This window comes from Balaenoptera borealis (assembly GCF_965194805.1).
Source record: "Balaenoptera borealis genome assembly, chromosome: 10".
Lineage (NCBI taxonomy): Eukaryota > Metazoa > Chordata > Mammalia > Artiodactyla > Balaenopteridae > Balaenoptera > Balaenoptera borealis.
In genome coordinates this window covers 93283619-93296127 of record NC_138874.1, presented here as the reverse complement: position 1 = coordinate 93296127, position 12509 = coordinate 93283619, and the positions used below count along the sequence as shown (strand labels likewise).

Below are 12509 nucleotides of genomic sequence, written 5' to 3'. Positions count from 1 at the left end.
TGCACAAACACAGGCTCATGAGCACTTGAAAGCATTCACCACTGTGCACACAGCCACCTATTGCCCACCAGCACACATACCTACACATACACACCTCACAATGTACACCCACAGCACATGCTCACCCCCACAGACTCACAAAGCCTCTGGAGAAATCCTGAGGTGCAGAACCCGGCACCTCACACTCGGCGGAGAGGGAGAGGTGCAGAGAGGGCAGAGGGCGGTGGGAGGGCAGGCCCCTCTAGCCCTAGGCAAGCATGCTGGGATCCCAAGGCATCACCAAGAGAGCGGCCGCCACGTATTGAGCGCTCAGCGTGCAGCACGCGCTGCGTGCACTGTCTGATTTTTATTCCAGGTGGCAGGGGCTTCTGTTATGTCCATTTTACAGACAAGAAAGTGGAGGTTCTGAGATGCTCAGGTTACCCAGCAGGTCAGAGGCAGAGCCAGGACTCAAGCAGACAATCTCCCAGACATCACCCATCAGAGTCTCTCCCAGGAGAACAGGACAGCTCCCTCCTCCCAGGCCCTGGCTCAGCCCCAGCTCCTGTCCCCAGGGCCAGGGATCTAGTTCCCCAAGGAAAGATCTGGGTGGGACAAGATGAATTTGGAGAGATGGGCAAGAACCAGATAATAAGAATCTTGTAGGTCATGGTAGGAAGCTTAGATTTTGTCTAAGTGCAATAGAAGTAACTAATGAGAAAAGAGGAGAGTGATATGATAGATGTTTTTTTAAAAAAAATCAGTCTTACTCCTTTCGTAGAAAATAGGTTGTGGGAGGGTTTAAGAGTGAAATAGGGATATCTGTGGAGGGAAGGCTAGTGGGCAAAGGGGTGGGGCTGGGGAAAGAGCCGTGGGAAAGGCAGGGGCTGTCCTGTACCAGATGGAACTCAGAGACCTGCACACTGTGAAGGGTTGTGCTGGGCCCCACACCCTCAGCTCAGGACCCTGCTGCTGCTGTCATCCTGAGTGGGTCTGGGGGAGGGGCAGAGAGGGGGGAGGGGCATTCGGGACTGACCTAGGGTCACCAGCCAGAGGGCTGGGCAGGTCTGGGGTGGGAGAGTCCCCAAGCCCACACTGCCACACCCCCTCAGACCAGAGGCCTGCCTGAGACTCCTCTCTGGGAGAAGCTTCGACACCCGATTCCACACAGGGCGGTTCCTTTCTACAGGCACACGCTTACTCATGGCTGTGTGCGGCCACACGTACACACACGTACACACTCAGTGGCACATGTACCCAGTTCCTCCGGGAGAGGGAGGCTAAGTCAAAACCTGACCGAGAGGAAATAACCCAAACGCTTTTTCTGGGGTAAATAATCACAGAAATGGCAAACACAAGGCCTTATCGTGTGCCAGACAGTTCTAAGCATGTTACACATATTAACTTGTTCAATCCCCACAACAACCCTAAGAGATCAATTGCATTCTTATGCCCATTTTACGGATGAGGAAACTTGAGGCAAAGAGGCTGCTCTGGAGGCTGTTTCTACAGCAGCAGAGTCAACCCCCCTCAACCTGTCTGCTTTTAAATGCACCAGCTAGGCCCTTCCTCACCAACCCCTCCCACTTGGCCAGCCTGGTCATCCCACCTACACCCAGCACTGGGAACTCCTCTTCTGGGAAGTCCCGCTAGGGCCCCCGGTGCAGACTGAGTCCCCCTTCTTGGAGCCTGTCTCTCCTCTGAGCCCGAGCTACGCCTCTCCCAACCCCCTGTCTTACTCTACCTTACACAGGGACAGCCATAGCCTAGCTGTGGCCTTATCTGCTTGCCCTGGCTTTTTGGATGCATCTCAGCAATTCAACATGACCAACATTTATTGAGCACCTACTGTGTGCCAGACACTAAGCTATGCACTGGGGACACCATGGTGATCGACAGTAGACAGGCCCTGGCTCTCATGGACTTACAGCCCAGAAGGAAACAGACATTTATCAAGTAGTATAGTGAGGAAGATACAATCACAATTCTAGAAAAGTGCTCTGAAAGAAAGCGGGGCTCGGGGCAGGCTTTCCTGAAAAGCAATAGTGAAGGGTAAGTAGGCACGTCCCTGTGTTGCGGAGGTAGGTTAGGGGAGAGGGTGCTCCGGGGAGTGAACATAACATGTGCAAAGGCCCTGTGGCTGGAGGGAGCCCAGCCCATTCAAGAAGCAAGGTTCATATGTCTGGAGCAGAGACAGCAGCAGGAGCCTGAGGAAATTTTCTGGGGGCAAGCCAAGGGGGCAAGGGACAAACCAGGAGGGCCTCAAAGAGCAGGGTGAAGAATCTGGCCTTTTTTCTGAGGGCAACAGGGAACCCCTGACAGGTTTCATCAGGGGGGCAACAAGACCAGGCCTACATTGCTGAAAGGTCACTCTGCCATCCAGCGTGCAGAATGCACTGGAGGGGGCAGAAGGCGCCAGGCGAGAAAACAGCAGCAGTCACAGGGTCAGGCCTGTCCCTGACTCGCCCTGGCTCCTCGGGCCTAGCGTCATGCCTGTACAGCGCTGCCTCTCAGAAAATACCTCACCCGTGGAACTGAATCTGCGTAATGCTCTGGAGACAGGAGAAGGGGGAAGTAACCCAGCAGGGATGGATGGGGGCAGGGTGAGCGCTTCAGGTGAGCGGTGGTCCTCACTCTGGTCACATGAGTGAGAATGGAGAAGAGAATTGAGACACGGGCCTGGGCGGCCCCTGAGCCTTCACGGCACCATTGTTCGAGGGGTTTTCTAGCAGATTTCCCTGGGTCCTGTTTCCTACAAATCCACTTCCGCAATTTAAGTGGGAAGTGGCAATGTCCTGTGTCTGAGGGTTTCCCCCTGCTGTCTCCCCAGGGCAGTGTCCAGGCCTTTACAGATGACGTGGCAGCCAGCACTGCACCTCTTCTCTGTTTTATTCATTGGTACATCACAAATTTTCGTTTGGCCAAAGCATTCTGTTACTAAAAGGGGCGAGAGGACTTCCCTGGTGGCACAGTGGTTAAGAATCCGCCTGCCAGTGCAGGGGACACAGGTTCGATCCCTGGTCCGGGAAGATCCCACATGCCACGGAGCAACTAAGCCCGTGCGCCACAACTACTGAGCCTGCGCTCTAGAGCCCGCGAGACACAACTACTGAGCCCGCATGCCTAGAGCCCGTGCTCCGCAATGAAGAGTAGCCCCCGCTCACCGCAACTAGAGAAAAGCCCATGCACAGCAACAAAGACCCAACGCAGCCAAAAGTAAAATAAATAAATTTATAAAAAAAAAAAAAGGGGCGAGAGAACCATTGACCTATATCATTCATTCATTCATCTCGCATTCACTGAGTGCCAACTATGGACCCGCTAGTGAGCGAGACCCAACTTCTGCCCTTCAGAAGCCAAGCAGGAGCCACGCTGGGATCAAGGAATGAGGTTCCTTTGGCTCTGTCTGAATGTTTGCAGTGCTTTGTTCTGTAGCCAGAAAGGATGTTAAAAGGGGATGTGAAAGGGAAATCTACAAGCAAATCTATGGAAGTGACTACAAATGCCACCATTTATTGAAGTTACTGTGTGCCAAGCACTGTGCTAAGTATTTCACACACATAATCACACCTACCCCCCACCACATCCCCGCAGGATTATAATCATCCCCATCTTGCAGGCTACAAAACTGAGACAGAGAGGTTACACTGACATGGAGTTCGAAGTCTACTTGAAGTGGAGTTCAGCTGGGTAACACTCAAGGCAGAGTTTAAACCCAGATCTGCCTGACCTCAAAATTCATGCTTTATCCAGAACAGGTCAAAGGGCAGGGGCTCTTCTTGCTTAGGGAAGAGAAGACAAGGGGACAATGACCTCCTTGAGGAATCAGAAGGGTTCTAGGTGGAGGCAGAACCTAGGAATTTTCCAGTAGACAGAGGGTGACCTCCCAGGAATGGAGCTTAAATGAAGGCAAGGGAGACTGTGGACTCGCACAAGACTGGACTTCCCACCTGGTAACAGGAGAGCCCAGCCTGGAAACCTTGGAGAAAGTAGACCCGTCTGTGACCTGGGCGGCTGTAGTCCCTCAAAGTGCACAGGCCGAAGGCAGGCCTCGGTGTGCCCTTGGGGAGCAACCTGGTCTGACAGAAACCCTGCCCAGGCTTCGGAGAGAACCCCTCCCTCTCTGGCTAGCCCCCGCTGCCTCTGCCCTCTGGCCCCATCCAGGGAACCCTCACCCCCTTGGCTCTCTGGGCCCATGCAGCTCCTGAGACCCTACCGTCCTTAGGACCCCCCTCCCCTCCCTGCCATCTCCTGTCTCCTGAGCCCTTTCTGCCTGCTCCTCTTCCCTCCCGGGTCCCATCATGGCCTCCGTGGCGAGCTCCCCACCTCAACCCTCCCCTCACCACATCCTTTCTCAGCGACATCTCCCAAGGTCCAGCACCTCTCAGAACGTAAAATCTAGTACAGACCCAGCAACTGCAGAATAAAACCTGGGGGAATTCCCTGGAGGTCCAGTGGAAACTCCACGTTTTCACAGCCAGAGGCCCGGGTTCCATCCCTAGTCGGGGAACTAAGATCCCACAAGCCTCGCAACGCGACCATAAATAAATACATAAACAAACATACAAACACAATAAAACCTGGAACAAGTTCCCTGGACAATAGAAACCATCCAAATCGCAGACTCCAAGCTCTCTGGTGGGGAGGAGCCCTGAGAGTGTTGGGTCCAGCCACTGCCTTCGGGTGCAGCAAAGGAGGCCTAGGAAGTTGTGGATTTTCCCATGGTCGCACAGCGGGTGGAGGGTAGGAGGACTGAACTCAGGTTTAATGTCTTCTGGTGTTTAACGTGACATACGGGTCAGGGCATCGGAAGGCACGGAAGACTGGACAAGGAGAGGGGATAACTTCTCTTTATGAGGGGGGCAGAGGGGCCTGATAGAAAGAGAGGTCAGGGAGGGGAGGCACCCCTGCTGGGAGGAGCTGGGAGGCCCCCCTGGTTGCTATAGTGTCTTTTTTTTTTTTTTTTTTTAATCAAGAACAAGGGATAATTTGATTGAGCTGATGAGTCACCTGGCATATGGGGCTTAAGGCCATTGTCCCTGCCTGATTAGACTGGGCTTGGTGCTGGAGAATGGGGAGCAGGGAACCCACACACACACAAGCTTCCTGCCACGCCCAGAACCAGGAGGAGAGTGGAGACCGCTGCCTAGAGCCCGGGAGAGCGAGAGCGCGCACGGAGACGAGGACAAAGCCGCACAGGGACAGACAGCAGAGCGGGAGCTGTGGCTGCAGGGAAACCGGAGCCAGGGCGCTCACGGGGCATCCTCGGGGGCTGGGTCAGGTGCCCCAGCAGTGACAGCTGCCAGCTGCCCAGGATGATGGGAACACAACAGGTGCAGAGGCGGGGGCTGGGGACTGAAAGGGAATATGAGCAAACAGCCTGGAGCTGGGCGCCCCTCCCAGGCCCCAGGCCCAGCGCCAAGCAGCCCTTTCTCAGATCCTCCGAGACTCGTCTTGGGCCCCAGGTCTTAGGCCAGCCTGGACTAGACAGAGGGGTCACCGTCCATGCCAGGCAGAAAGGACAGAACAAGGAAGAACAAGGTTTCGATTCCCAGGACAGGGTGTGCCAGATGGAGCCCACACCCACAGAAACCCCAGCTGGAAACAAACATTTGCCTGTGATAAGATCTATGTCCCCGGCCAGATAGGGTAGGTGATGTGCCACCCACCTGTGTGGAGGCTGGGAGCTCTGGTCTGGAGGTCAGTCAGGCAAGCTCCACTGCCATGTGACTGGGCAAGCTACAGAGCTTTTCTGAGGCTTGGTGCTTGGCTCAACAAATAATAGTAACTATGGCTGTTGATGTGTTGTTCAGAGACCCAGAGAACTCAGGAATCCAAGTAGAACCTGGAGGAGCTAAGATCTTCACCCCAACCTCAGAGAGGAGTGACCTAGGATACAGAATGTGAATACAGCACTGAGTATATATGTTACACCAAGGAGAAGAAAGGGAGGACCTGCCTCCATAGGTAATGACCTTCATCATCGCCGTCATATACCATTTACTTAGCACTACTCCCCTTGCCCCAGTCACCGTTCTAAGCTTTGCATGTTATTGCACGCATGCCTTTCATGCAAATGTCATCAGAGTGCTAGGTAAGAGTGGGTTCTTCTAAGTAAGCAGAATAAACATTGTCCTTTGTCACGCGGTTAGCGCTCTATTTTTGTTCGGGTGGAATAAATTTCAAATTTGAAGCCATCCCAGTGATCACAAGTGATAAATTAGCAGGGTCTGAACTCATAAGATTTGCTCCCTAAATTATAACCTTGCTGAGGAAGGTGGGAAGGGCAGACAATGAGACATTGAAGGGGGAGGTGAGGCAGAGAGATGGGGAGACCCAAGGTGACGCAGGAGACGGGACACACGCGCCGGAGCAAGACAAGAGCCTCGTCCGCCGGAGACGCGTAAACACACTCGACTGATCTGCTGCGCCTGCTGGATTATGAGGAAAGCTGGCAGCTAATAGCAGGAGGTTAAATCCCTCCTCCGCAGTCAGAGACCACCCTCCCCCACCCCAGCCACCTCCCTCCCCACCCCCTTCCCCTGCCACACACACTCACACACACACCTCCAGGGCTCATGGTTCAGCCAGGTCTCCGGGTGCCCACCCTTTCTGGTCTCAGCACCCGGACAGCTGAAGCCACCCCAAGGCAGGGAGGCCCCCCCTCCCCCGGCCTCCTTCGGCCCACGCTCCTGCCTCTGAGAGTCTACTTCCTCAGGCTCTCTCCTGCTTCCTCCCCCTCCCAGATCCGGTCTACTGAGGGATGGCAGAGTCCAGGACCAGCCGACTTGGCCCCCAGCTCTACTCCTGTGCCTTGACCCTGCCTCCTGCCCACTGCCAGGGCCTCTCCCTCCAGCACTCGGGCTTAGCCATCAGGCACTAGTGGGCATGAGAGAGTGATGGTGCAGGACCCCACAGGGGCCAGGGTCTGGGGCGCTGCCAGAAAGGCCACTGGCAGCCAGACCCCTAGGATCTGACAACACCAGATACTATTCATTGCCGCCACTTACATGTGTCTACACCAGGTGCTTCACAGGCGATGGCGAAGAGCAGGCTCCGGAGTCAGACGACCTGGGTTCAAATCCCAGATCTAACACCTACTTGGTGCCTGTTTTCTCAATTGAAAATTGGGTTGACAATAATAGTGCCTACCTCATAGGGCTACTGGGGTATGAACCGAGTTCCCATGTGTGGTGTGCTCGGAACAGAGGGGATGCACAGGAAGTACCATGGCCGTGGGAGTGCTACTGATGAGACACTTACACACCTGAAGTCGATACAAAGGCACTACCATTGCCCCACCTTATGGATAAGAAACTGGGACATGGAAAGGGGAGAGTTGGGATCTGACCTCAGGTCAGTTGGCCTCCAGAGCCTGCACTCAGGCAGTGCATGGTGCCCCTCCCAGGAGGGCAGGCGGTGGATACTGGCCAAGCGAATGATCACGGGTACGGCCTTGGTGAGGACCAGTGACCATACAGGGCCCAGGCCAGATCAGGGTTCAGGGGAGGGGCTGGTACTCAGGAAGCCTCAGCAAAGCAGAGGGGCTGAGCTGTGAGTCCCAGGGGCTGTCGGAGGGCAGGTGGGCCCTGAAGTCCCGGAATTCCCAGTCCAAGGAAGAGGCCTCTGCCCAGAGCTGCTCTGCCAGCCGCCTGAGGGCTTCTGCCTCTCAGAAGCCCTTAGTCCCACTGGGCCTGGCTGCCTCCCTCGTCACCATGGCCTCTGACCTGGTTCCCCATCACCCATCAGTGGGAGTCCCAGCACCTCCTCCTCCTCCTGCAAAAACTAGGCAGAGACTAAAACAGATAAGTAGCCAGACCAATCAAGAAAATTACATTTGCTGCCGGCACCTTGAAACACCTGCTCCGGGTCCACAGAAAGAAAGGGTAGCACTGGGAACTCAGCACCTAGATGAGGAAATGGAGGCTCGGGAAGTGGAATACTGCATCCAGGTCACACGCAGCTAAGCTGGGATTTGGACACACACCTACCAGATATCAGAGAGCACAAGCGCCGGCCTCTCTGCTGTGTGGCCTCTTGGAATAACAACCCAGCTCTTAAAAGCTACAGAACACTTTCACAAAAACCTTATTGGATTTGCAGAAGCCCCTGTTAGGTATACCACAGGGCAGGTGTTCATCCCTTTCAACGGATGAGAGAAACAGAAGCTCAGGGAGATAGAAATGAATTGCAAAAGCTATATAGTGCCGGAGCAGGTCCAGAACCCAGATCTCAGACTCAGGAGTCCAGGGTCCTGGGCTTTGTCTACTACACAATGCTGCCCTGAGAAAAGCCACTTTCAACGAAATAAACACAGCATCAGTCAGAGGGGCCCAGGGTTGCCGCAGGTGCAAATGTAAAACTTGCCGATCCCCATATTAGCTGGCTCTGGACTTCGGCTGTGTTGTACCCACAGTCATTGTCCTGCCCTGCCTGGGTCCCTGCACCACCCACAGACCTCGCCCCAGCCGAGCTCTGGGCCCACTCCCATGCTGGGGGGTGAACAGGGGCTCTGAGTTCTGGGGACCAGATCTTTACACCATGCCCATGTGCAAAGGGGAAGTGGGGATTAATGCAGAGGGGCACCTGCCCTCACAGGCCTGAGACACAAACCTGAAAATGCTCTCAAAAGAGAAAGGGGGTGGCAGGTCCTTTTTGGGAACAGGGGGCTCAGATTGGCTCTGAAACAGGGGCTTCTGTGCACACAGAGCCAAAGTGAGTGGCTGACCTGTGGTCCAGCCACTGAATTATGCCAGCTCTGCGCCCACCACTCAGGGGCCGTGACTGGAACACACTGGACCTTGGCCACGCTGGCTGCAGAGCCGAGGGCAGGACGCCCAGGCACAGAGGCACCTGTGAGTACTTGGGTCTATTCAAGGCCTGTCAAGAGAGGCCTGTGGCTTTCACGCCCACTGAGCCCACAAAGGGACTCAATTTCCTGCCACTACACCTCCAGCCCTACACCCTCACTCCAAACCCAGACAATCTCACATCACATCATCGGTCAGCCCCACAAACAGGGGCTCTTGTCCCTAAAGGCCTGGGGAGACCACGAGCATGCGGCTGGCTCAGTGCTGGCTGTTCCCCCCTCTGGAACCAGAGCTCAGGTGTTGCTGATGGAAGGCGACTGTCGGGACTGTGGTCTTCCTGCCTAAAGGACTGCCCAAAAAGGGTGGCCACCGCAGGGTGCACGCAATGACAGAAAACCCATTTTCCTCCCTGCAGCTGTCTCCTGCAGCTGCCCCATCTCCCAGTTTGTACCTTCATCCATTGCTCCACCTTCCTTTCCTCTGTCTCCGGTAACATCTTCAGGCTCCTCCTCCAAGATGCCCCACCCTCCCTCCCTCCTTCCAGCTGCTGGAGCCCCAGGTCAGACAATCCACCAGCGACCCCAGCAATGCACAGGGCAGACTCTCCAGCATCCAAGTTTAGAGGACAAAGCTTTCCCTGGGAGCCGGGACTCCTGGGTTCCAGGACTCCTGTGGCCCATGCTAAAACTTGACCAAGGCTTAGGAAGGTCTGCAGAAGCCTGCGTGGGTTTGGGGAGACTCAGGGAGGGCAGCCTCTTTTAATGTCTGCACAGGTTCCTTCCTCCTGCTGGGGGTGAGGGCTCCAGGAGGTGGGTTAATGCTGCTCCTGAGTTGGGTCCCACTACTAGGCGAATAGGAGCAAGAATCTCTCCCTAGAAAGCCCCCTTCCCTCTCTAAAACAATGCCCCACCCATCACAGCCTCAACCCTGCTTAGCTGAACCCACTTCTGCCCAGAGAACAGGTGTTCTCAGCACCAATTAAGGGAGGTGGGCTGCATTAGCTTTTGTTTGGAGGTCTGTTTTTACTAGTCATAACACCACCTCCATAGTTGCTGTGTGACCTGGAACAAACCAATCTCCTCTATGGGCCACAGTTTTCACATCTGTAAAATGGATGCATTAGACTTATGTATCTTTAACTCTAAACCAGGAGTTTCCTGAAGCAGGGATGTGGGAGGGGAATCATTTGGGGAAAGGCAATCAAGAATTCCCCTCCCTCACCCCTCACCCCTGCTTTCCACCAGGGTCTGGTGGAAAACCAAGGATGGGCCAGCATGCTCTAACTTACTGCTTCTCAGTCCCCTTCCTGACCCCACCCAACACAGGTACCTCCCCAAGGTTCCGTGGCCTGGTTTACCCCTTGAGTTCTACTAGCCAGACCACAAGTCTGGTGTCAGCCTCAATTCCCCCATCGGGGAAGTCACGGTGTCCTTCTATAATCCATGCCCTGGCTATTCCCACAGTTCAGGCCACCAGCATCATCCTGATCTGGACAATTCTTCCAATAGCCTTTCCCCTCCTCAGGGCTGCCAGGCTGACCTTTCTGCCTGACTGATCAGCTGAGTCACTGCCCAGCTCAGAGCCCACAGTGGATAAGTTCAACCCTCCTTTGGGGAGCATTCAACGTCCTCTGTGAACCAACCCCAGCCCATGCACCTGGCCTCACCTCAGGCTGTGACGTCCCCCAGCCTCAAGGACCCACACTCTGTGCACTCGAACCATGTGTGTCCCAGAACGTAGCTGCATCACACAGGTCCATGGCTCTTTGAACATAGTTCCTCTACCTGGAACGCCCCACACCACACCGATCACTCAAAAACTCCTACCCTGCCTTCATGTCTCAGCTGGGAGGGCTCCTTCCTCTGAGGTCATCCGACGCCCCGGGGCAGACTAGGCCTTCCACCTCCAAGGCATACCCGTGCGTTTGTGCAGCCCGGGCCCTGCAGTGATGCCAAGGGTCCCCTTCCCATACTGGAAGCAACCTGAGAGCAGACAGGTGTCTTTTTAGCTCTGGATCCCCAGCACCTAACATGGTGGGCACTGGGTATGCTCAAACTATATTTTATGAAGGAAGCAAGAAAAGGAGAGGAATTGGAATAGGGAAGGAAGAGAGGCCAGGGCTAATGGTGAGTGGTTCTACTTGGCCCCATCTGACCCTTCTCCAGGCTCCAGGCCTGAGGCCACCCTCCCAGCCACAATGCCCTAGGTGGACCCAGTGGTACCAGAAGGCAACAAACTACCTGCCCCATGACCTCACAGCCCCCCGGGTGGCCCTCTTTGTTCCCTGAGTTCTACTGGCAGCACGAGCCGGTGTTCACTTCGGTAGAAACAACCAAGAAGCCAAGCAGCCAAGTGTGTCCTGGAACACTGAGGAACCAGAGCCTTATCTGACCATCTTCCCTGGAGGCAGGGGGAGAGTATCCACCAGCCCCTAACCGCCCACTGCAGGACTGCACGGAGAAGACGCTGAAATCCACGCACCTGACTCCTTCCCAGCCTCTCCCGGATTAAGGCAGCATGGGGATGAGCCCCTCCAGCTCGTTTGCATAAACCATTTATAGCAGCGCATTCAAAACCCACGCCATCCAAGAAGGAAAAAAGCCCACTGCAATTGCCCGTGGCTCCCCAGTCTGTCGTTTTCCCTTCTCTTTTGTTTTCTACTTTAATGGCAGGAAGCTGTGCTCTGGAGCAATCTTACCCTGGCTGCTCCTGGCAGCAGAGGAGCTGAATTTTCCTTTCAAATTGAAGGAAGGCGATGAGCAAACATCCCTCAGCTGTCAGTGACTTACAGTTTGCAGTTACGAGCATCCATGAGCTCATTCAGTCTTCTCAGTAACTGCAGGAGGCAGTTCTTGCCAGGCCCCACTTTACAGATGAGGAAACTAAGGTTCAGAGAGGTTGACTTGCCCAAGCCACACAAAACTACTAAGTGACTGGAATGGACATTGTGGCTGATTCCCCAGCATCTATTCTACTCCAAGATGACAGGGGTTCTCCACCCTGGCTATACATTAGCATCACCTAAGGAGGTTATAAAACTACTGATGCCCAACTCCTGATTCCAGACCAATCAATACAGAAACTCTGAGGGTGGGACCCAGGCATGCGTGTTTCTAAAAGCTCTCCAGGTGGTTCTAATGTGAAGCCACAGCTGAAATCCGCTGGTATAAACCAATCACAATGGTTCCATCCCCCTTGCCAGTGATTGGGTCAAGTATGGCCAGGTGACCCACTTCTGGCCCATGAAGCATACTGGGAAATCTGCAAAACCCCTCCGAGAAGGGTTTGCTTGCTCCTCAGAAAGACACACAAGAGGGGTCGTTCTTCCTCCTCTAGATATTGTGTCTGCTTGTGATTCCTGGGACTGCTATGGCCATGCTGCTACCAGACGGTAGAGCAGAGAGATGGAAAGTCCATCATCCGTGACCTCATCTTAGAGCCCAGGCTCCACCAACCCTGACACCCACCCACCTCTGAGCCTCCTGTGATCTGAGATAGTACAGCTCCTCATTGTTTAAGCCAGTCCAGGTCCACATTTGTTACTAGCAACCACGGCCCTGAGACAGCAGCAGTCACCTTCCCCGTACCCCCCATCGCCGTCATCCCCTCTCAGACCATCCACCACAGGAAGCATAACTGACTAAGGGCCCCAGCTCTGGAGCTCTGAAATCCATCCCAGAGTTTGCTCCAAGGCCTTGCTTCCCACCGCGGCTCCCAGCC

General features: G+C 54.7%; 1 protein-coding gene across 1 annotated transcript in view; it reads right to left on the bottom strand.

Moving 5' to 3' along the window:
• Window positions 1-12509, bottom strand: part of NEURL1 (neuralized E3 ubiquitin protein ligase 1) — a 78905-nt gene that overhangs the window by 34007 nt on the left and 32389 nt on the right. The gene's annotated exons all lie outside the window — the stretch shown is intronic.